Source organism: Somniosus microcephalus, chromosome 6 (assembly GCF_052327205.1).
Source record: "Somniosus microcephalus isolate GS21.2 chromosome 6, FLI_Smic_1.0, whole genome shotgun sequence".
NCBI classification, from domain to species: domain Eukaryota; kingdom Metazoa; phylum Chordata; class Chondrichthyes; order Squaliformes; family Somniosidae; genus Somniosus; species Somniosus microcephalus.
Window position 1 is genome coordinate 264,706,693 of NC_140992.1, and position 25,091 is coordinate 264,731,783.

Genomic DNA, 25,091 nt, shown 5'->3' on the forward strand with positions numbered 1-25,091 from the left:
CAAAACTTTTGGTCATCTGCCCGAATATCTCCTTACGTGACTCGGTGTCAAATTTTGTTTGATAACGCTCCTGAGAAGCGCCTTGGGATGATTTACTACGTTAAAGGCGTTATATAAATGCAAGTTGTTGTTGTTTCTGAATGTTCTCTAGTTTAAAGGTGTGGTTTTTGGATTAAAAATAACAATTAAGTTGCAATGAAGCTCAACGTAAGCTCGAGAAACAGCACCTCATCTTTCGATTAGGCATTTTACAGCCTTCTGGACTCAACATTGAGTTCAACCATTTCAGACCATAACCTCTGCCCCTATTTTTTTTCTCATATGGCAGCTGTTGATGATTCTACCAGTGCCATTTACACTTCATCTAGACCCATCTTTTGTTTCTTAACTTGTTCCATTACCATCTCCTTTTGTCTTGCAGTATCATCCCTTTTGTCTCTTAATCTCTCCTGCCTTCCACTCTATCACAGACCTTCCCTTTTGTTCTTTCCTTCCCTCCCCACTTTCCCTGCCCCTGCACTTGCTTAAAAACCTGTTCCATCTCCAACTTTTTCCAGTTCTGACGAAGGGTCATCGACCTGAAACGTTAACTCTGTTTCTCTCTCTATAGATGCTGTCTGACCTGCTGAGTATTTCCAGCATTTTCTGTTTTTATTTCAGATTTCTAGCATCCGCAGTATTTTGCTTTTGAATGAAGTTGCACTAGTGGACAAGATACTCCTGTAAGCTTCCAAGCTTTTTGTGGCTGTAGGACACAAAGGTACGTAGCATAGAGGGTCATGGACCATAGGTGACGTAATAAAACTCACTACACACTTGGTTCGAGTACAAAGCAAGGCTTTAATCAACTTGTTTCAAAACATGGAGGTCTAGTTATCTTTCACTAGTTCCTGTTTACAAAATGTCCTGGGCAAGCTGGGCCCACGCCCGAGCATTTATACTCCTTGGACGGCACCACCAGCTGGCCGTCCAGCGTTATTTCATGAGTCTTTCTTCATGGATCATAAGATTCATAACAATAGGTAAAAGATTAAATCATGAATGGTTCTGATAGAGTAAATAAGGAGAAACTGTTTCCAGTGGCAGGAGGTTTGGTAACCAGAGGACTTTGATTTAAGGCGATTGGCAAAAGAACCAGAGGCGACACGAGGAAACATTTTTTTTTACGCAGCGAGTTGTTGTGATCTGGAATGCACTGCCTGAAAGGGCGGTGGAAGCAGATTCAATAGCAATATTCAAAAGAGAATGGGATATATACTTGAAGGGAATAAATTTGCAGTGCTATGGGGAAAGAGCAGGGGAGTGGGACGAATTGGAGAGCTCTACCAAAGAGCCGGCGTGGGCACAATGGGCCGAATGGCCTCCTTCTGTGTCGTAACATTCTATGATTCTAAATCCATGTTCTCATTAATTTGCATTTCTCACAAGTTGACAACCCCAACAGATCTTGGTGTTCTAATTTAGGATTTATCCGCTAATGAGGCTGCAACACTAAGAACAGCCTTTATCGAAAACTCCAGGCTCACAGGACTCGGCAAACAAGAAATCTAAGCACAAATAGGACGGGGTATCCTAGGCCCCTGAGGGCAGATTGCCAGTGCTCAGTGGTGCCTGGGCTGCCGTCTGTTCACCTTCTGGCACTGCAGTGAGGGGCGGGAGAGCGGGTGAGAACAGAAGCACAGGTAAATAGAAAGAAAGACTTGTATTTATGTAGCGCCTTTCATGACCTCAGGACGTCCCAAAGCGCTTTACAGCTTTACAGAAGGTGAACAGACGGCAACACAGGCACCACTGAGCACTGGCAATCTGCCCTCAAGGCCCAGGATACTCTGTCCAATTTGTGCTTAGATTTCTTGTTTGCCGAGTCCTGTGAGCCTGGAGTTTAGGAATTGCTGCCTCATTAGCGGATAAATGCTAAATCAAAACACCAAGTTCTGCTGGGATTGGCAACTTGTGAAGTACTTTTGAAGTGTAGTCGCTGTTGTAATGTAAGAAATGCAGTAGCCAAATTGCGCATAGCAAGCGCCCACAAATATCAACGTGACAATGACCAGATAATCTGTTCTTTTTCTGTGATGTTGATTGAGGGATAAATATTGGCCAGGACACCGGGGATAACTCTTCTTTTCTTCTTCAAAATAGTGGCCACGGGATCTTTTACGTCCACCTGAGAGGGCAGACGGCCTCGGTTTAACGTCTCATCCGAAAGACGGCACTTCCGACAGTGCAGCACTCGCTCAATACTGCACTGAGTGTCAGCCTAGATTTTTGAAGTGGAATTGGTCAAGGGCAGCTATGGGAAAACTCCAACTGAGGCAAAAGGAGGATATTTCAGACCAGATATGATAGAGATAGAAGAACAGATAGTTTCACTATCTTTATTGTATCTGGTCTGTTACCCAGGGATATGCACTGGGGCCTCAGCTTTTCACCACATGTAGCAATGACTTGGATGAAGGAATAGAGAGTTGTATATCCAGGTTTGCAGGAGGCACAGTAAGTCGTGTAGATGTGAGCAGGAAGCTACAATGGAACATAACATAGGAACATCGGAACAGGAGGAGGCCATTAAGCCCCTCGAGCCTGCTCCGCCATTCAATGAGATCATGGCTGATCTTCGACCTAACTCCATATACCCACCTTTGCCCCAAATCCCTTAATATCTAACAAAAATCTATCAATCTCCAATTTATAATTAACAACTGATCTAGCATCAATTTCCGTTTGCGGAAGAGAGTTCCAAACTTCTACCACTCTTTGCATGTGTTTCCTAACTTCACTCCTGAAAGGTTTGGCTCTAATTTTTAGACTATGCCCCCTAGTCTCAGACTCCCCAACCAGCAGAAATAGTTTCTCTCTATCTACCCTATCAGTCCCCCTTAATATTGTGAAAACTTCGATCAAATCACCCCTTAACCTTCTAAATTCCAGGGCATACAACCCTAGTTTGTGTAATGTGTCCTCGTGATTAAATGAATGGGCAAAACTGTGGCAGATTGAGTTCAATGTGGGGAAGTGTATGATCATCCGCTTTGGATCCATAAAACAAAATAAGGAATATTTTCTTACTGGCAAGAGACCTGTAGAACTGTAGAGATGTAAAGGGATTTGGATGTTCTGGTATACAAATCCCTAAAGGCTAGTGCACAGGCACAAAAAAGTAATCAAAAAGGCTAAAGGAATGATGGCTTTTATCTCAAGGGAGCTGGAATACAAAAGGGTGTAAGTTTTACAGAGCCGTGGTCAAACCCTATCTGGAGTAACAGTGTTCAGTTTTGAACACCAGACCTCAGGATGGATATATTGGCCTTGAAGGTGACACAGTGCAGTTTCACCAGAATGATGCCAGGGCTTGAAGAGTTAAATTAGGAGGACAGGTTGCATAAAGTTGGCTTGTATGCCCTTGAGTTTAGAAGGTTGAGGGGCGATCCTAATCGAGATGCTGAAAGTAATAAAAGGATTCGATAGGGTATAGGCAGAGAAACTATTTCCTGTGGTGGGGGAATTCAAGAAAGGGGGCTGAATCATAACGTCAGAGCTAGGCCCATTCAGAAGTGCAATCGGGAAGCACTTTTCCACAAGGGCAGTGGAAATTTGGGATTCGCTCTCCCAAAGGGCTGTGGATGCTGGCGGTCAATTGACACTTTCAAACTGATTTTTATTAGGTAAGAGGTATGGATCAAAGGCGAGTAAATTGATTTGAGGTACTGATCAGCTATGATCAAACTGAACGGTGGAACAGGCTCAAGAGACTGATTTTTACATTTACCGATGGATCTGCTCTATATGGGCTTGATTAATGCTTGATTGCACCCAGAACCACCTTCAGCTGCTCCCTAACAAAAACCATAGCAACCACACAAATAACTTCGCCAATAATCTCTTACACAGGATTACATGGGATATACGGCACAGAAACAGGTCACTCGGCCCAACCAGTCCATGCCGGTGTTTATGCTCCACTCGAGCCTCCTCCCGTCTTTCCTCATCTAAATCTATCAGCATAACCCTCTATTCCCTTCTCCCTCATATGCTTCTCTAGCCCTCCCTTAAATGCATCTATACTATTCACTTCAACCTCTCCCTGTGGTAGTGAGTTCCACATTCTCACCACTCTCTAAGAAAATAAGTTTCTTCTGAATTCCCTATTTGATTTCTTAGTGACTATTTTATATTGATGGCCTCTAGTTTTGCTCTTCCCCACAAGTGGAAACACTCTCTGTATCTACTCTATCAAAACCTTTCATAATTTTAAAGACTTCTATTAGGTCACCCCTCAGTCTTCTCTTTTCAAGGGACCCAGCCTGTTCATTTTTCCTGATAGGTATAGCTCAACCTCCCTTTAGAACAGCACTCCCCACAATCCGCCCAGCTTCCCAGTGAGATCCAGGATTAAACCAGCAGCCTTCAATCTCCCTCCAGGGAGCATCCCAGCTTCAACAATCGGTGACTACACTGCAAAAACCAGGCCTCAGCTTTGCTCCAAACAGCTCTCCCGGGGAAATGGCCCACCTCCCAATAGGCCAGAACCCCACTGAATGCCCAGCACGGCGACATCTTTCTCTCTAGCATCTCCAACACGACCAGATCAAAGACATCACGCACCAGTCACACCCGCCCCCCTCCTCCACAATCCTGTGTTCTCCACAGACTCATGGAAAGTTGATAAATCACAGCAAAAAACTATAAAATCAACTAACTTTGCAAGACATAAATGGAAAAATATAAAATATAAAACAAACCAACACTCGTCCAGTTCCATTCCATGCTCACTAGGCTGCTCCCTTATGTTATCCCTGATGTCCTCCCGTATCTACTATTTAGAAAATCAATATAGATTTAAATTGCAAAGAGTACAGTCTCTCTAAAGTACATCAAGACAAACTAGTTCTACTAAATACAGCAATTTCCACAGCAATGCTGTCTCCAGTCTAACTTATCTAATTAGTCCTGCTGTTGTGTAAAAATATTGGGTTATTTCCCATTCGAAATGGTTATACACTTGAGGGCAATGGCCATCCTTCCACTTTATTGCTTTTCAGCCAATATATACATAACATTGCAGTGTTACATTTAGCGCAAAATGAGGTGAGCCCAAAATCGAGGCTAGCAGTGCGACTTTCTCTGGCTTCATCCATTACGGATCAGTTCATTCATTCATTCCTTATTAATGTAGAGGAACAACAATCTGAACTTACAACTGGACAGTCAAGCTGTGCTGGTGAGGAGTGTTCCACAAATGAAGCCTTAGCTTGTAATCGCTTAATCCCATTGACTGGTCCACATAAATTGAACAAAGAGTGAAGTATATTTTAATTAGGTCCATTGAACCAGAATTTGTGAAGGATAACGCCACATCTCACTCCCTTGTAAAACATTGCTTTGTGCCGATGTGTATTTAGTGTAAGAAAAATGTAATGATGGACTTCTGCCAACTCAACGTTTGAGAATGCACCAGGAAATGTGTTTAACCCTTTCCAGCTGCATTTGTTCACTAGATTATAAAACAACGGAGCTTCTCCCAGGGCCTAATGGGTAAAGGCAGCACTCAGTGCAGAACCAGGTCAAACAGATCAGAAGATCCCAGGCTTGTGCTGGTTTGTTGACCTCAACTGGGACAACAAATGGCCTTAGACTACCTGGGAAACAACTCACAGGGTGCCCAAGAAAGAAAGACTTGCATTTGTATAGTGCCTTTCACGACCTCAGGACGTCCCAAAGTGCTTTACAGCCAATGAAGTACTTTTGAAGTGCAGTCACCGTTGTAATGTAGAAAACGTGGCAGCCAATTTACACACAGCAAGCTCCCACAAACAGCAATGAGATAATGACCAGATAATCTGTTTTTAGTGATGTTGATTGAGGGATAAATATTGGCCAGGACACCGGGGAGAACTCCCCTGCTCTTCTTTGAAATAGTTGCCATGGGATCTTTTACATCCACCTGAGAGGGTAGACGGTTTAGCGTCTGATGCTGGCTGAGGGATAAATATTGAGATCTCCCCTGCTCTTCTTCGTAAATAGTGCTGTGGGATCTTTTAGAAACATAGAAACATAGAAGATAGGAGCAGGAGTGGGCCATTCTAAATGACTTACCCCTTATCCTTAGACTGTGACCCCTGGTTCTGGACTCCCCGGCCATCAGAAACATCCTTCCTGCATCTAGTCTGTCCAGGCCTGATAGAATTTTATAGGTTTCGATGAGATCCCCTCTCAAGCTTCTAAACTCCAGTGAGTATAATCCCAATCGACCCAATCTCTTCTCATACGTCATTCCTGCCATCCCAGGTATCAGCCTGGTGAATCTTCGCTGCACTCCTTCCATGGCAAGAACGTCCTTCCTCAGATAAGGCGACCAAAACTGCACACAATACTCAAGGTGCGGTCTCACCAAGGCCCTGGACAACTGTAGCAAGACATCCTTGTTCCTGTACTCGAACCCTCTTGCTACAAAGGCTAACATACTATTTGCCTTCTTAACCGCCTGCTGCACCTGCATGCTTACCTTCAGCGACTGGTGCACAAGAACACCCAGGTCTCTTTGCACTTCCCCTTCTCCCAATCTATTGCCATTCAAATAATAATCTGCCTTCCTGTTTTTGCCACCAAAGTGGATAACCTCACATTTATCCACATTATAGTGCATTTGCCATGTTTCTGCCCAATCACCCAATCTGTCCAAATCGTACTGGAGTTTCACGACATCCTCCTCACAGCTTACCCTCCCACCCAGCTTTGTGTCATCTGCAAATTTGGAGATATTACATCCAATTCCCTCGTCCAGATCATTAATATATATTGTGAACAGCTGGGGTCTTAGGACCGATCCTTGCGGTACCCCACTAGTCATTGCCTGCCACTCGGAAAACGACCCGTTTATTCCAACTCTTTGCTTTCTGTCCGCCAACCAGTTCTCTATCCAAGTCAATACCTTGCCCCCAATCCCATGTGCCTTAATTTTGCACGCTAATCTCTTATGTGGGACCTTATCGAAATCCTTCTGAAAGTCCAAATACACCACATCCACTGGTTCTCCCTTATCTATTTTACCAGTTACATCCTCAAAAAATTCCAGTAGATTAGTCAAGCATGATTTACCTTTTGTAAATCCATGTTGACTTTGTCCGATCCTGTCACTGCTTACCAAGTGCTCTGCTATTACATCTTTTATAATAGATTCTAACATTTTCCCCACTACCGATGTCAGGCTTACAGGTCTATAATTCCCCGCTTTTTCTCTACCACCTTTTTTCCATCCACCTGAGAGAGCAGACGGGGCCTCGGTTTAACGTCTCATCCGAAAGGCAGCAACTTCGACAGTGCAGCATTCCCGCAGCACTGCACTGGTGTGGCAGCTTGGATTATGAGCTGAAGTCTCTGGAGTGGGATTTATGATCTTTATTCAGTGATCCAAGCTGGAAAGCACATGTTACATATTTGGAAGTAAAACCTGTCCTTTCAATTTATTCCCTTTGACCAAATAACAATGATATATGTCAGTAAGGCAGATAGTGTAAAATGAAGATAAAGCAAAATCTAGGCCAGCAAAGTGACTTCCTCTAACTTTAGACGTTATTTTTTAATTTTTTAAAAATTTATTCACGGAATGTGGGCGTCACTGGCAAGGTCAGCATTTATTGCCCATCCCCAATTGCCCTTGAGAAGGTGGTGGTGAGTACAACTGAGTGGCTTGCTAGGCCATTTCAGAGGGCAGTTAAGCGTCAACCACATTGCTGTGGGTCTGGAGTCACATATAGGCCAGACTGGGTAAGGACGGCAGATTTCCTTCCCTAGAGAACATTAGCGAACCAGTTGGGTTTTTACGACAATCCAATAGTTTCATGGTCACCAATACTGACACTAGATTTTCATTCCACATTTATTTGATTAACTGAATTTAAATTCCCCAGCTGCCGTGGTGGGATTTGAACTCATGGTTCCATACCCCTTGTAGTGAAGGAGAACCACAAACCCAATCAATATCCAAATCATTAGCCCAGGTCCCTGGATTACTAGTCCAGGCCGGGAAAGGCGCTGTATAAATGCAAATTCTTTCTTTCTTGGGCACCCTGTGAGTTTTTTTCCCAGGAAGTCTGAGGCCATTTGTTGTCCCAGTTGAGGTCAACAAACCAGCACAAGCCTGGGATCTTCTGATCGGTTTGACCTGGTTCTGCACTGAGTGCTGCCTTTACCCACTAGGCCCTGGAAGAAGCTCAGTTGCTTTTATGATCTACTATGCTACCGAACCCCGTATTAATCAGTTGATTTATTGCTTATTAATTGGGAGAAACAGCAGGAGTACAGGATCGGCTCAGCTGTTACATCTAATGGCAGTGATACCTCTAGCGGTAGTTTTGAGCCCTTTCACTGGCCTGTGGGGAAAGGCCGTTCCATGGTGCCACTGTCCCTTTTATTCCACGGGCTTCAACTTTGCCGGCAAGCCCAATATGTGGCACTTTAATCAAACGCCTTTTGGAAGTCCATGTACACCATGTCAACCGCATTGCCCTCATCAACCCTCTCTGTTACCTCATCAAAAAACTCGATCAAGTTAGTTAAACAATTGTTGCCTATGTCCAAGACTGGCTGCTGGGGAAACATCTAAGGAATATTCTCCATGGAAAGTACCAGAGAAAGAAGCTGAGGTGCTGCTGGAGAAGGCCCTCAATAATATGACACCTTGTAATGTAACCAGAAACACAGCCAGCAAAACAGCCACATCGCACAGGGACCGAGTGCACGCTGTATGACAAGATTAGTTGTTCTGTGAGGAGGGGGTGAATGGAATATTAAAGCACTGCCTGAAAGGATGGTGGAGGCAGATTCAATCGTGATTTTCAAAAGGGAGCTGGATAAGTACCTGAATGAAAAAAAATTGCAGGGTTACGGGGAAAGGGCGGGGGAGTGGGACTAGCTGAAGTGCTCTTGCAGAGAAACAGCACGGGCTCGACGGGCTGAATGGCCTCCTTCTGTGCTGTAACCATTCTATGATTCTATGATTCTAATTACAGAATTCATCCCACCCCATGTCTGCCCGCTGGCTCTGTTTCGTTTGAGCATTGAAAAACTTTCAGATTAGTTGTAAGAATGTTTTGATTTTCTAATTTCCCAAAGTTGTTTATATATTAACTCCAAGAAAAAGAACGGCAGGACAAAGCTGCATTAGAAACTGTTGATGATTTCTTAATTGTCAGAATAATTTGAGTCTCAACTTCATGTCCCAGTGAGCCAACTGCTGATGGGCCTCTATAGCCTACACTTGGAAGCTTGCTCTTCTTGAGCTTCCTTGAAAGTTTCAAATGCACTCTTTTTTTCCTCCATTCTATTCTGTTAAGTTCTTCCAAATGCTAAAACTGCACTTGGAACATATGAACAGTAGGCCATTCAGCCCCTCGAGCCTGTTCTGCCATTCAATTAGACCATGGCTGATCTGTATCTTAACTCCGTCTACCCGCCTTGGTTGCATATCCCTTAATACACTTGACTAACAAAAATCTATCAATCTCATAGATACATAGATACATAGAAGATAGGAGCAGGAGTAGGCCATTCGGCCCTTCGTGCCTGCTCCGCCATTTAATGAGATCATGGCTGATCCTTTAATTCAGTATCCCGTCCCCGCCTTCTCTCCGTAACCCTTAACCCCTTTTGCCCGTAGAAATATATCTAATTCCCTCTTAAATATATTTAATGAGCTGGCGTACACTGCCCTCTGTGGCAATGAGTTCCACAGGTTCACCACTCTCTGAGTGAAGAAATTCCCCCTCATCTCTGTCCTAAATGGTTTAGCCCTTATCCTTAAATTATGTCCTCTAGTTCTGTTCTCACCCGCCAAGGGAAACATTCCTTCTGCATCCAGTCTGTCTAGACCTGTCAGAATTTTATACACTTCTATGAGGTCCCCTCTCAATCTTCTAAACTCCAGTGTGTACATCCCTAAACTACATAGTCTCTCCTCATAGGTCATTCCCGCCATTCCTGGTATCAGCCTGGTGAATCGCCGCTGCACCCCCTCCATGGCAAGAACATCCTTCCTCAGATGAGGCGACCAAAACTGTACACAGTACTCGAGGTGTGGTCTCACCAGTGCCCTGTACAGCTGCAGCAAGGTATCCCTGTTCCTGTATTCTAACCCTTTTGCTATGAAGGCCAGCATACCGTTTGCCTTCTTGACCGCCTGTTGCACCTGCATGCTCGCCTTCAGTGACTGGTGTACAAGAACACCCAGGTCTCTCTGTACTTCCCCCTCTCCCAATCTATTGCCATTTAAATAATAATTTGCCCTCCCGTTCCTGCACCCAAGGTGGATAACTTCGCACTTGTCCACATTATAGTGCATCTGCCATTTATCCGCCCAATCGCCCAGTCTGTCCAAATCGCTCTGGAGCTTCCTGGTCTCTTCCTCTGAGCCCACCCCACCTCCTAGTTTAGTGTCGTCTGCAAATTTGGAAATGCTGCATCCGACTCCCTGATCCAGGTCATTAATGTAAATTGTGAACAGCTGGGGGCCCAGGACAGATCCCTGTGGTACCCCACTTGTTACTGCCTGCCATTCAGAAAATGAGCCGTTTATTCCAACTCTCTGTTTTCTATCTGACAGCCAGTTCCCTATCCACGCCAAAACTTTCCCCTTTATCCCATGAGCCTCAATTTTCCATGCTAATCTTTTATGTGGGACCTTATCGAAGGCCTTTTGGAAGTCCAGGTACACCACATCTACTGGCTCTCCCCCATCTATTCTACCAGTTACTCCCTCAAAAAATTCCAATAGATTAGTCAAGCACGATTTACCCTTTGTAAATCCATGTTGACTCTGTCCTATCCTGTCCCCATTTGCTAAGTGCTCCGCTATTTCATCCTTAATGATGGACTCCAGCATTTTGCCCACAACTGATGTAAGGCTTACAGGTCTGTAATTACCTGCTTTTTCCCTACCCCCCTTTTTGAATAGTGGGGTAACGTTAGCTACCCTCCAATCCATCGGCACTGTTCCCGAGTCTAATGAATTCTGAAAAATCATCCTTAGTGCATCCGCTATCTCTAGGGCCACCTCCTTCAGTACCCTAGGATGCATGTTATCAGGCCCTGGGGATTTGTCCACCTTCAATCCCTTTAGCTTCCTTAACACCATATCCTTAGAGATATTGATTTGCGTCAGTTCCTCCTTTGCCAATGTCCCTATTTTTCCCGATATCCCAGGGAGGTTTTTTGTGTCTTCCTTCGTAAAGACTGACCCAAAGTATGCATTTAGTTGATCTGCCATTTCCTTATTTCCCATTATATATTCCCCCGTATCTGACTGCAATGGACCAACTTTGGTTTTCACCAGTCTTTTCCTTTTGATATATTTATAAAAGCTTTTGGAGTTAGTTTTTATATTTTCCGCCAGCTTGTTTTCGTAAGCTATTTTGCCCCTCTTGATCATGCCCTTTGCCCTCCTTTGCTCTATCTTAAACTGTTCCCAATCTTCCGCTCTGGCGCTTTTTTTGGCTATTTTATACGCCCTATCTTTGGATTTTATGCTGTCTCTAATTTCCCCTGTTATCCACGGTTGAGTCACCTTTTTAGATTTCCTTTTATGCCAGATTGGTATAAACAATTTTTGCAATTTTGTCATTCTATCTTTAAATGTTTGCCATTGTTTATCTACCTCCAGTCCTCTCAGGAACGTTGTCCAATCAGACCTACTCAGTTCCCGTCTCATGGCATCATAATTCCCCTTGTTTAAATTCAGGACCTTAGTCTCTGAGTCAATTTCTTCGCTCTCCATTTCGAGTGAGAAATCGATCATGTTATGATCGCTCTGACCCAAGGGTCCCCGTACAACAAGATTACTGATTAGTCCCTTCTCATTGCACAGTACCCAGTCCAATATAGCCTGTTCCCGAGTTGGTTCCTCGACATATTGATCCAGATAACCATCCCTTAAACACTCAAGGAATTCCTCCTCCTCATTATTTTTACTGATTAGGCTAGTCCAATCTATATGTAAGTTAAAGTCACCTATGATGACAGCTGTGCTCTTATTGCACGCTTCTCTAATTTCCCTCGTGATGCCCTCCCTAACCTCTATTTTACTATTTGGAGGCCTATATACCACTCCTATTAATGTTTTTCGCCCCTCGCTATTTCTTAGCTCCACCCATATAGATTCTGTATTAACTGAGTTAATATCCTTCCTTTCAATTGCATTTATCCCCTCTTTTACTAGCAATGCTACCCCTCCTCCCTTTTTTTTTTGTCGATCCTTCCTAAATACTGAATACCCCTGTATGTTAAGCTCCCAGCCCTGCTCACCCTGCAACCATGTTTCCGTAATCCCAATTAGATCATAATTATTAACCTCTATTTCCACAGCTAATTCATCTACCTTGTTCCTGATGCTTCTCGCATTAAGGTATAAAACCCTCAGGCTTTTTTTATGCTCACATTTTTTATGAATTAGTTTGGCCCTTTGTTTTTTGTTCCTCACCCTTTTACCATTTATTTCTGTCTGCCTTTCACTTTCCTCTATTTCACTACATAGGTTTCTAGCCCCCTGCCATACTAGTTTAAATGCTCCCGAACTGCTTTATCAAAAATTACCCCGAGAACATCAGTTCCATCTCTGCACAGGTGTAGACCGTCCCTTTTGTATAGGTCACACCTACCACAAAACTGGTTCCAATGCCTCAAAAATTTAAAACCCTCCCTCTTACACCACTGCTCAAGCCACGTATTTAGCCTAACTATCCTGTTCTCTGTACTCTTACTAGCACGTGGCACTGGTAGTAATCCAGAGATTACTACCTTCGAGGTCCTACTTTTTAGCTTGGCTCCTAACTCCCTAAATTCTACTTGTAGGACCTCTTCCCTTTTTTTAGCTACGTCGTTGGTACCAACATGTATCACGACAACTGGCTGTTCCCCCTCCCCCTCCAGAATGTTCTGCACCCGCGCCGAGACATCCTTGACCCTTGCACCAGGGAGGCAACATACCATCCTGGAGTCTCGGTCGCGACCACAGAAACCCCTATCTATTCCCCTTACAATCGAATCCCCTATTACTATAGCCCTGCCACTCTTTTTCCCTCCCTTCTTTGCAACAGAGCCAGTCATGGTGCCATGAGCCTGGCTGCTGGTGCCTTCCCCCGATGCGTCACCCCCCCCGACAACAGTACCTAAGACGGTGAACCTGTTGCTAAGGGAGACAACCCCAGGGGATTTCTGCACTACCTTCCTGCCCTTGCTCTGCCTTTTGGTCACCCATGTACTGTCTACGCTGGCCTTAACCTGCGGTGTGACCAACTCACTAAATGTGCTATCCACACCCCTCTCAGAATCGTGGATGCTCCAAAGTGAGTCCATCTGCAGCTCAAGGACCATCTCGGTTTTGAAATTTTGAAATTTTCAATTGACCCCCAGCATCAACAGCTTTTTGGGGGGAGAGAGTTCCAGATTTCCACTACCCTTTGTGTGAAGGAGTGCTTCCTGACATCACCCCTGAACGGCCTAACTCTAATCTTAAGGGTGTTCCCCCCCGCCCCCGCCTTGTTCTGGACTCCCCCCACCAGAGGAAATCGTTTCTCTCTATCTACCCTATCAACCCCTTTAATCATCTTAAACACTTCAATTAGATCACCCCTTAATCTTCGAAACTCAGGGGAATTAAAGTCTAGTCTGTGCAACCTGTCCTCATAAGTTATCCCTTTTAGCCCAGGTATCATTCTGGTGAATCTGCGCTGCACCCCCTCCAAGACCAATGTCTCCTTCCAGAGATGCGGTGCCCAGAACAGAATGCAATACACTAAATGGGGTTTAAGCAGAGCTTTATTTAACGGTAACATAACTTGGCATTCCGGCAACTTAGCAGAGAATAATTGGCTACATTTTTGGGGACCATCTAAAAAGACTATCAGCCGTTACAACAAAATCTGAATCGCAGCACAAAAATGTAAAAGAAGGACTTACATTTATATAGCGCCTTTCACGACCACTGGACATCCCAAAGTGCTTTGCAGCCAATGAAGTGCTTTTTGAAGTGTGGTCACTGTTGTAATGTAGGAAACACGGCAGCCAATTTGGGCACAGCAAGGTCCCCCCACAAGCAGCAATGTGAGAATGACCGGAGAATCTGTTTTTCGTGATATTAATTGAGGGATAAATATTGGCCAGGACACCAGGGATAACTCCCCTGCTCTTCTTCAAAATAGTGTCGGAGGATCTTTTACATCCACCTGAGGGGGCAGACGGGGTCTCGGTTTAACATCTCATCCGAAAGACGGCCCCTCATGTGAAGGAATAAGTCATATTTCAGAAATATCATAATATCAACAGAATTCTGATATTTATTAATACATGATATACTGGGTTTAAAAATCTAAAGCCTCAGAGACACAAGCTGTAAACAGAAATACAGGCTTCTGAGATAAAGATCAGTTGTTTAACAAAGTTGTAAACATACAAGCTTTGAAATGGGAATTAATTAAATACTAAAACAATGGCCCTATTGAAATGGCAGTTTGGCGCTTCCAGAGGGTCTGGGGTTTGCAACCAACACAATGAAAAGACCCAGTTTAAAGTGTTATAAGTGAACACTCAGGGAAACAGGAACAGAATATTAAAAAACCATGTGCCTTTGAAAAGATGACATCAAGTAAAAGAAACACCTGCTGGTCAAATAGTTTTTATGTTAAACTTGGAAGACAGGAAACATAAGATTAAATATGCAACCAATTGAGATAGCTAGAAAACAAGAAAACATTCGGTCAAAGTGTCTTTAATTTATACATAGTAAATATGATACCAACAAGAACACTTTGAAGATATGACTTCAATAGATACACCAAGCAATTACATTGTTTTTATATTGAACTTGGAACACCACGGAGTCACAACGTCTGCTAAAACCAGTAAAGTGATATTAAGAATTGAATGGAAAATCTTCGATGAAAATGGCATCAAACAGAAACATTGCTGTCATATTGTTTTTATGATCGTTTTTGGAACACCTAAAGGTAGAGACATAATTATACATGCAATAGTTGAATTGACAATAAGATAGAAAGCATTCAACAGAGGTATCAATAAGGACAATTAGCTTATATCAGCAGAGAACTTCAAAGAATAAACCACTGCAAAAAGGGTATAAAAGATAGACTTTTTCAAACAGAAAGTTAGAAGTCGCTGAACGGGCCAAGCATTTCTCAACTTTACAGGCACCATCTGTAAGTTTTTAACTTTGAGTCTCGGGGATCAAATGGTACTCTAATTTGATTTTGGTGGAAGTTCTGGATTTAGAGATAAGTAAGAAATAAGAAATGTAATGAAGTAAAGATTTGAGAATAAGGATCTCTGAGAAATAAGAAATGTAAGCTATTTGTATTTTGAATTGTTAATGTTGTGACTGACTCAAGAACTGTTAAATGAATGCCGGCTCTTAAATAAAACTATATATTTTTAGAATTGTCTCAGAGTATTTCTGTATAAACTCGCGAACCCAATTTCTGTACACTCTTTTGTAAGGAGTTGCAGAATTCTGGGGGGTAATCCGGACCCTCATAATATCTGGAAGGTTACAGTCTAGTTCAACTTATTAAAAGTGCTATCTGGAGGATGGTAACATCTTCAGTCATTCCTTTCCTTTAGGGAGAGATAGCCTGAACCTTTAGACCCATTTAAGCATCTTACAGATTTTGGCTATCTCTAACTTTAGTTGAAGGTGAACGTCTGGGGAATACGCCTGATCTGGGGTAGCCCGAAAAGGGCTAAGACTAGTAATTATCCCTTCACTCAGAGATGAGGGTGCTACCAACTGAGCCATATGGACAAAAAAATACATACTTTAATTTTTTTTCTTTTGCAAAAAGAGGCAAACAATCTTTCATTAAAAGTAACATGGTATTAAAAGCCTTTATCACTTCAAGAGCTTCGTCACACTTAAAGCTTCCTTTAGGTCCAGTCCAAAAAAGGGCTTATAAGGGAAACGGCATGACCCTGATAAAAGTCAGTAATTTGTGCTTGGACCCAGTTTAACCATGTTTACATAGCCTATATTGAGGCTCTCTTACATTTTGTCTGAGACGCCTCAAAGAAATTGGGCAGAAAAGAGCCGGGACTAGCAACTGGGTGGGGAAGCAGGCCTCAGGCCTACTTGACCGGCCGCCCCTCTCCCCACCCCGTCCCTGTCCACTGTTCACATGGGCCTTGCCTGTCTTGCTGGCGACAACAATTGGGAAACATTTTTTAATGATAGTAAGTAGATGTGACAGGACAGTTCACACTGTTATTGCAATTTAAAATTTCAGTAGCACCGGCGAGCAAAGGTCTGTACATGCATTGACTAACATTATATAGATCAATGGTGAGGCCAACCCTGGAGTATAGTATGCAGATTTGTTACCCTATCTGACAAAGAATGTTGATGCATTAGAAGGAGAATGACCAGGCTAATTTCAGGCCCATGGAGAATAAATCGTGAAGATAGACTCAAGACAGTAAACTTATTTTCACTGAAAGAAGACAATGACATAGGCCATTAAAATGATGACAGGTAGATTTAAGCTTAAAGTAAGAAAGCTATGTAACTTGGACAACGAGCAGAAGACTAAGGATACAAATACTTTGGCCCAGAAATGCGGGTCGGGGGCTTCCCGGGGGTGCAAGCCCCCGACATGCACTTACCTTGCGCGCCGGCCGTTGAGCTATGGGCCCCCGTGGAATTCCGATCCTGGGCCTGCTCCAATTGCCGGCGCGCAGTGCTTGCGTATCCCAGGGGCGCAGTTAGTTCGATGCATCCCCTGGAATCACATGAGCTGTGGGGAGCCAATCGGAGCAGGGAATGCTTCATTCATAATTTGACAGGAAGGACTGTCAAACTTATAAATACGATAATACCCAAAACATCACTAAATCTTCAAATAAATTTTTTTTTAAATCACATTTTTTAAATAAACTATAAATGACAAGAAATAACTATTTTAAACAATAATTTAAATTTTTGAAAAAAAAAAATATTTTCTAACGGGGCTAAAAATAAACTTACCTTTCTTTAAAGTATTTAAAAATAATAAACCTGTGGAAAAAATGTTTTAATTTTAATTAATTCACCACTTACCTTGTAAAAAGCAGGCCTTGCGACTGCTTTTTACATGTCTAACTTCTGGAGACTTACCCTCCAGGGAAAATCTGAAAAAAAACGTAAGTTCGATGCGCACGCGCAGCCTCTCCTGCGCACACGTTCGACCTTTCAACCCCTTCTTTCAGGGGAACGGAAGTGCCGGTTTCCCGCGCATGCGCAGTGCATGCAGGACACCGGCACTTCCATTGGGCCTAAGGGTGAGTACCCCGTGCGTACTCACCCGTGGAGACCCGAATTTCTGGGCCAATATTCACAAACCTCGAGCAAGATTAGTGATTAGTAAAACATTTTTTTCCCTCCCAGCGGTACAATAAGCATGTAGAATCGGCTCCCAGAGAAAGGAGTTGATTCAGAGTCAACTGACACCTTTAAAAGGGAATAAAAACAGAAAATGCTAGGAATACTCAGCAGGTCGTGCAGCATCTGTGGAGAAAGAAACAGAGTTAACGGCCTCGATTTTAATGGAGGAGGCGGGTTGAGGGCGGGCTTTCCGACATGCTCCCGGCTGCCACCTCCCATCAGTTACTATTTTGCGTTGATTGGCCTCGTTACGGCCGACGTGCGGGTCCCACCAGGCAATTGCTTGGAGGCTGTCAGTTCCTCGCATCTGATGACGCGTTGGTTGAATGAAAATTTAAAGGGGCCATGTCCCCTTTGGAAAAAATGTCAATGGGATGGATTGGTGCTGTATTATACAGAAAGGGGAGTTGACAGCATCTGTTCTGCACAAAATTTAACGAATGAAATTGCTGGTCATATTATTCCAGAAAGATATTTGTGATTTTTTTTATATTTCAATTTATTATCTGACTATGAAATGAAAAAGATGCCAGATTTGTTCCAATCATTGGCTTAGTAATATTAATGCTTTTCTGTTAAAGGTGCTGGCTGCTGCAGGAACGGCAGCCCCAGTAACTAATGCTGCACCCAGGTTCAATGAGGGCTTTCTCCATGCTCTTATTGAGGGAGTTAGAGGACGTCAGGAGCTCCTCTTCTCTGGAAATGGAAGGAGGAGTCCTCCTCAGCAAACCAAGGCAGCTTGGCTGCAAATTGCTGAGGATGTGAGCGTGAGGTCTGTGTGCAGACACACATGGGTTCAGTGTGGAAAAAGGTTTAATGATCTGCCGAGATCGCCTAAAGTGTGGGAAATGGAAGTTCAAGAGTGAGGGCTCAGGGTGATTTCCATGTAGAATGCTGGTGGTGACACTGAGTGCAAACCACCGTTTATTGGACAGATGATGCCTGGGGTTTTGAGAATGTCGGACTTATATTCATCTCCATGTGCCAGCCACCTGTGGTTGAAGTGTAAGCTTACATGAATCTGGCATGGATGAGTGCATCCCTTGCCTGATGGCCAGCAATGTGGTCACCTGCTGCTGGATTGGCCACATCCGGCCCCGCAAGGCATCACTCCCCGTCTTCCTCCTCATCCTCTTCATCATCATCTTCCTCCAAGGAGGCTGTGTGCTGAGCCACCTGTTCACCCGGCAGCACTAAGCTGCGCTGCTCTTCCTCCGAATCTGGCGACCAGGATAAGAGGATGTAAATGGTTCTCATCCCATTGTTATAGATTTCAGTTGAGGCAAGAAGCTTGCAAGCGCACACTCAAAGTGGCCTGAAATTATTCCAATCAGTTCAAACAGCACACGTGTGTCAGCTTGATCAGTCACAAGGTCAGTCGATTTGCAAAATCTTATCCCAAACCTCCAACAACAAAGTTGTTGCATTTGAATGCCAGTCGTGTTACAGGAGCACTTTTAAAGTTCTGCACCAATAATGAGTACAAATCATGTCCTCCACCAACTCGTCTCCTTGCAGCAGGACTGCTTCCGACAAGACGGGAAACAGGAGCCACAGGCAGGAAAATGTGAAACCTCTATCAAAATAGGATTATCAAGGCAATTAACAGGCTCTTAACTGCCGTAACTACCTGTCCCATCGGTTGGAGTCGGGTCAGTTTGGGAGCAGCTGAACAGACACTCACCTGGATGGAGGCAGGTTGGGTGTCTGAAGCCATTTTTTCCGAATTTAGCAGCTGACACACCTCCAAACCCGCCTCCTCAGGGCTGTTAAAATCGAGCCCAACGTTTCAGGTCGATGACCCTTCATCAGAACCTGAAAAGTTGGGCTGGATTTTGCCACTGGGGAGCTTTTGGAGGCGGGACTCCCATTTGTCGGGTTTCAGTCCCACCTCCATCAACTTCTGGCCAACCCACGCTATTTTCCCTTGATTGACCTTGTTAAGTCCGCCCAGCGGGCTTAGCAGGCCAATTAAGGGAAAGCCGGTTACAGAGAATTTCAGTGTATGACGTTTCATCTGTCAAAAATGTTTGACAGATGAATTGTCATCGTTTGACAGTACTGTGAAGCTGTCAAACACTGACATTCTCTGTAGTTTGATGAGTTCTTGAATTCAAGACCTCACCAAACCTCTTTCTTTTGTAGAAATGAGATGGTTGCTGCATTGGTGAATGCAACGACCATCTGTCATCTCTGCCGCGGAGGTGCGAGACTCTCCGCATACCCATCGATTGAAGCCTGCAGGAAGAAACAAAGGTAAGTACACTTTTTCTAACACTTTGCACTTACCTCAGATACTCACCTCTCCACACTTGCACCCATCACTTACCTTCACAGCGCACTTTTGGACCCCTCCGACCCACTACTTGCCTCGGTGACCCTGGCGGGGTTCACAGCCTTCGGGAAGCCCACACTTGTGTGGACAAAATGGGGATAATCCTATTTTCTGCCTGTTAACTACCTGTTAACAGGCAGTTAAGTGGCTGTAATCCCTTCCCGCCTCCAAGGAGATGGGACCCGGTGCGGGACGGCTATCTGTGCTGCCGTCCAGGATGAATTTCACGGCCATACGTTCTTTTTCAGTACGCATGCACACATCTCTTCTTTGCCCTGCCCTTACAACAGTGATTCCACTTCAAAAGTACTTCATTGGCTGTAAAGCACTTTGAGACATCCGGTGGTCATGAAAGGCGCTATATAACTGCAAGTCTTTCTTTCTTTTCTGATCGCAGGGCGCCATGGAGTCAGCAGTATATCTCGGTATCGCCAGCTCATGGTGCTCTAAAAGCAGGTACTGGTCTCAGACGGTACCTGCAGTATAACTGCAGCTTAAGACCGTCAATCACTGCATTGTATGTAACAAACTGCACTGCAAGTACTTGGCTAAACGTAAAAAGGCTTTTATATGCTCAGCCAGAGTGATATTCTGGTCCAGTAAACAAGGGCCTAGAAATTCCCTTGGGTTTGCGCCCATTTAGGGGCGCAAGAGTGGGTTGCGTCGGAAGTTGCGTCGCCGCTGAAATTAGGTGGGCCTTTAAATCGGCGTAAGCCGGTAGCGCTGCGCCGGCATCGATGACGTCATCGGTGTGCGCAGCGCCCCGGTACCGCCGGAAACCACGCCGATCCCCATCTTCAGTAGCGGCCGCCTCTTCCCTGGCGGCCGCTAACAACGTTTTGAAAACCTGGCTGTGCTGCAGCCTTAGAGGCGCTATTTAAAGCGGAGGTGCGGCCGGCCGCTTTTTCGGCGGCCGCCTGCCCGCACCTCCTTCCCCGGCCTCTTCCACCCCCCCCCCCCGCGTTGCCGGCTGGTTTCCGTGGAGCCCGGCACTTCGCCGTTGTGCCGGGCTCTTTTGCCGGCACTTTCAACGGGGCTCCGGCCGTTGCAGGCACCTCCCCCTTAAGAGAAGGGGGAGGCCTGCAGTACAGCAGCCTGCCGCACCGCATCGGGTGGTGCAGCGGGACCGGCAGCTGAAAAGCGGGGCGGGCACACCCTGTACCAGCGCCCGCTTCCGCTTTGGGGTGCTGAAAGTGAATTTGGGGCGGGCACAACTGGCTCGGCGGCGGGCGCTAAATTTCCGGCGCAAACGTGCTGGCGGGGCGTCACCGAATTTATAGGCCAAGCTGTCTAAGCCAGAGTGGAGCTAAAACATTCCTGGTTGAAGTTTGTTCAGATATGATCATTTGACACATGAATAAAATATGACAACATGTAATTTTAAATAATCCTGTACCTAGTACACTGAATCTTCTTGATTCCTTGCCCCTAAGGAGCTCATTATTTTGACAGTATTCCTGAAACACAAAATACGAATTGTGGGCAAAATGCAGGTTTAAATACTCTGAGGTGATTGAACTGTAAGTTGCTATTAGAACATAAGAACATAAGAAATAGGAGCAGGAGTCGGCCAGTCGGCCCTTCGAGCCTGCTCTGCCATTCAATGAGATCATGGCTGATCTTCTGCCTCAACTCCATTCACCGGCCCTATCGCCATATCCCTTGATGCCCTTGCTAGGCAGAAATCTATCGACTTCTGTTTTAAATATACCCAATGACTGAGCCTCCACAGCCCTCTGGGGTAGGGAATTCCAAAGATTCACCACACTCTGTGAAGAAATGTCTTCTCATCTCAGTCCTGAATGGCCTACCCTTTATCCTGAGGCTGTGGCCCCTGGTTCTAGACTCCCCAGCCAAGGGAAACATTCTCCCAGCATCCATCCTATGAAGCCCTGTAATAATTTTGTATGCTTCAAGAGAATACAGGCCTAGTTTACTCAATCTCTTCTCATACGACAGTCCCGCCATCCCAGGAATAAATCTCGTGAACCTTCGTTGCACTCCCTCTATGGCAAGTATATCCTTCCTTAGGTAAGGAGACCAAAATTGTACACAGTACTCCAGGTGTGGTCTCACCAAGGCCTTATATAATTGGAGTAAGACTTCTTTACTCCTGTACTCAAATCCTCTTGTAATGAAGGCCAGCATACCATTTGCCTTCCTAATGGCTTGCTGCACCTGCACATTCACTTTCAGTGACTCATGTACAAGGACTCCCAGGTCCCTTTGAGCATCTGCATTCCCCAATCTTTCACCATTCAAGCACTAAGAGGAACATTTAGTACAAGTGCTGCATTATATTGTGGCCCAGAGTATGTGGAAAAGTAACATCGGTTGACAAGCTAAAGGAATGGAGCCACCATAGAAACATAGAAAAATAGGAGCAAGAGTAGACCTTTTGGCCCTTCGAGCCTGCTCCGCCATTCAATATGATCATGGCTGAGCCTCTATCTCAACACCATATTCCCGCTCTCTCCCCATACCCCTTGATGCCTTTTGTGTCTAGAAATCTATCTATCTCCTTCTTGAATATATTCAGTGACTTGGCCTCCACAGCCTTCTGTGGTAGAGAATTCCACAGGTTCACCACCCTCTGAGTGAAGAAATTTCTCCTCATCTCAGTCCTAAATGTCCTACCCCGTATCCTGAGACAGTGAACCCTCATTCTACGCACGGGGTACTCACCCGTAGGCCCGATGGAAGTGCCGGTTTCCTGCATGCACTGCGCCTGCATGGGAAACTGGCACTTCCGTTCCTCTGAACGAAGATGTTCAGAGGTTGAACGCATGCGCATCAAACTTATGTTTTTTTCACAGGTTTCTCCGGGTTCGTAAGCCTGTAGAAGTTAGAAATATAAAAAGCAGAGGTAAGGCCTGCTTTTTACAAGGTAAGTGGTGAATTAATTAAAATTAAAACATATTTTCCACAGCTTTATTATTTTTAAATACTTTAAAGCAAGGTAAGTTTATTTTTAGCCCTTTTAGAATATAAAATTATTTTTTTCAAAAGTTTAAATTATTGCTTAAAATAGTTATTTCATGTAATTTATAGTTTATTTAAAAAATGTGATAAAAAAAAAAATTATTTGAAGGTTTTGTGCTATTTTGGGGCCGTAGTATTTATAAGTCTTGACAGCTCTTCCTGTCAGACTTATGAATGGACCATTCCCTGCTCCGATTGGCTGCCCATGGCCCATGTGAGCCCAGGGGACGCTTCGAACTAACTACGCCCCTGGGATACGCAAGCACTGCGCGCCGGCAGCTGGACCAGGCCCCGGATCAGAATTCCACGGGGCCCTACAGCTCAACGGCCGCGCGCAAGGTAAGTGCAGATCGGGGGCTTGCACCCACGGGAAGCCCCCGACCTGAATTTCTGGGCCCCTTGAAACTTCCCAATGTGGGGCCTACAAAGGGGAGTTTACATTACATGCAAGTGCTTGCCTTCTCAAAACTAGTGATGCCTCTTTAAGCATCTCAGCGAAAGGAGTTTTGAATCTAAGTGATGACGTAGTGTCAAGTGTTAGAGCGAATGCATTTTGAAAAAAGATCAAATTGTAGGTCACTTTGGAAAATTTTCAGGTAATTCCTGAGCACAAAACAAACTTTCTGCCTATTAATGAGGAGACTCCATCCCTCTGCCTGGTAGCTGTCTGAGGTTGCACAAGACCGTTTGCAACCTTGATGTCTTATTTGACCCCGAGATGAGTTTCCGACCACGTATGCACTCCATCCACTAAGACCGCCTACTTCCACCTCCATAACATCGCCTGACTCCGTCCCTGCCTCAGCTTATTTGCTGCTGAAACCCTCATTCATGCCCTTGTTACTGCTAAACTTGACTATTCCAACCCACTCCTGGCTGGCCGCCCATCTTCCACCCTCCATAAAATTGAGGTCATCCAAACCTCTGCTGCCCGTGCCCTAACTCGCACCGTCCCGTTCGCCCATCACCCCCGTGCTCGCTGCCCTACATCAGCTCCCGGTCTGGCAATGCCTCAATTAAAAAATTCTCATCCTTGTTTTCAAATCCCTCCATTGCCCCGCCTCGCCCTATCTCTGTGCTCTCCTCCAGCCCCACAACCCTCCGAGATCTCTGCTTCTCCAATTCTGGCCTCTTGCACATCCCCAATTTTTATCGCTCCACCATTGGTGGCCGTGCCTTCAGCTGCCTGGGCCCTAAGATCTGGAATTCCCTCCCTAAACTGCTCCGCCTCTCTATCCCCCCCACCTCTCCTCCTTAAAACCTACCTCTTTGACCAAGCTTTCGGTCATCTGTCCTAATATCTCCTTATGTGTCTCGGTGTCAAAATTTGTCTGAAATTCTCTATTAACCGGCAAAATTCATACTCCAAAAACAACACCTCAATAACCGGAAATGTTGCCGAGTTCGAGTCCGAGTCTCCCGCGGTGGCCGAGTTAGTCGGGTGGGGATAGTTCTTCAAACTGCCACTACTCGGCTTCTTGGCGCTGTCGGAAGTCCAATTACTGTATACTGCACATTTCTTGATTATTTTATTTTTGTTTGTTAAAAATAGCCTCGGTAGATAAACCCTCTCCATCATCCGGAATTTTTAATCAACCGGCACCATCCCGGTCCCGTTGGTGCCGGATACCAAAGAGTTTCCTGTGCTACGTTAAAGGGGCTATATAAATGCAAGTTGTTGTTGAAAGTTAAATGACTTTTTTTCCCCCCACTGGGTTATTATTTTTAAAACGAGAGCGATTTTTCCACAGCTGCTCAAGGTTGTCAAGGCCATTCTCATCTCTGCAAAATGTATTGACATGAGAGTGTGTGTGTGTTTGTAAATCAACTAATACCCAATTTTAGGATATTTCAGACATAAGACTGTTATAAAACAGTGAGAAGATGAGGGGGAAAAATCAATAGATCACCAATGTGACAAAAGCAAAAAAAAATTGCGCTGGTAAGCCTATTTTCTATATTTATTATATATATTAGGCAGATTTATTCTAACGCACCTGATTGGCGAGTTCATCCCATGTGTTTGACTCTTGCTCTGCTCCTCCCAGCCATTTTGCCAAGAGCTGCAGCTGATTATGGACAAGCAATTTAGCGCAAATTAAAAAGGACTGAACTGCTCCAAGCTAGGTGGAAATGTAGGGAAAGTTTAAACATTTTCAATAATATATTCTTACAATTAGGATAATTTACACTTTCCACCTCTGGCGCTGGGCCTCTCTTTCTCACTGATGCAAATCGTTCTTAAAACGCTGTGTCTTTCTGCTCCTTCTCTCCGAAAGCAGATTGGTTCCACATTATCTCCCAACAACTTAATTGGCCTGCCAATCAAACAAAGACCCGCTTCTCACCCGCAAC